The sequence below is a fragment of the Apis dorsata genome, unplaced genomic scaffold, assembly GCF_000469605.1.
Source record: "Apis dorsata unplaced genomic scaffold, Apis dorsata 1.3 scaffold_133, whole genome shotgun sequence".
Taxonomy (NCBI): Eukaryota; Metazoa; Arthropoda; class Insecta; order Hymenoptera; family Apidae; genus Apis; species Apis dorsata.
Window position 1 is genome coordinate 1488379 of NW_006263426.1, and position 890 is coordinate 1489268.

Genomic DNA, 890 nt, shown 5'->3' on the forward strand with positions numbered 1-890 from the left:
ACTTACTTTTTTTTATATCTCTGTCTTATTTTTAAGCAATGTTGATTATACTGTTCTCATAAAATTTGATTGATAATTTAATATGTAATATAATTTAATATGTAATTTAGAGAGTATGATTTTTCTCTCTCTATTGTCATCTTTTTTTTATGATCTAGGAACGAGTCTTTTTTTTACACAAAATAAAAGAAAAAATTCGATTTATTTTTTTTTTTTAATCTTTTTTTCGCCTTATTTTTAAACAATCTTGATTATACTGTTCTCATGTAATTTTGATTGATAATTTGATATATATTTTAGAAAGTATGATTTTTCTCTCTCTGTTGTCATCTTCTTCTTTATGATCTGGGACCGAGTTTTTTTTTATGCGAAAAAAAAGAAATTCAATTTATTTTTTCTTATTTTTATTCATTTTATTCATAAGCAATATCGATTATACTGTTATCATGAAATTTCATTGATTTGTTATATAATTTGGAGAATATGATTTCTGCGTAATTTCTCTTTGTCAATGATCTGGGACCGAGTTTTTTTTTACGCGACAAAGGAAAGATTCGATTTACTTTTTTTTTTTATTCATTTTATATGTCATAGCAATATTGATTATACTGTTATCATGAAATTTCATTGATTTGATGTGCAATTTGGAGAATATAATTTGCTTTCTCCATAATTTCTTTTCGTTGATGATCTGGGATTGAGTTCTTTTCACGCGAAAAAAAGAGAGATTCGATTTACTTTTTTTTATCTTTATTCATTTTATTTTTAAGCGATATTGATTATACTGTTCTCATGAAATATATGATTTGGTATATAATTTAGAGAATATGATTTGCTTTCTCTGTGATTTCTTTTCCTTAATGTTTTTTGTTTTTTTTTTTTTTTTTTTT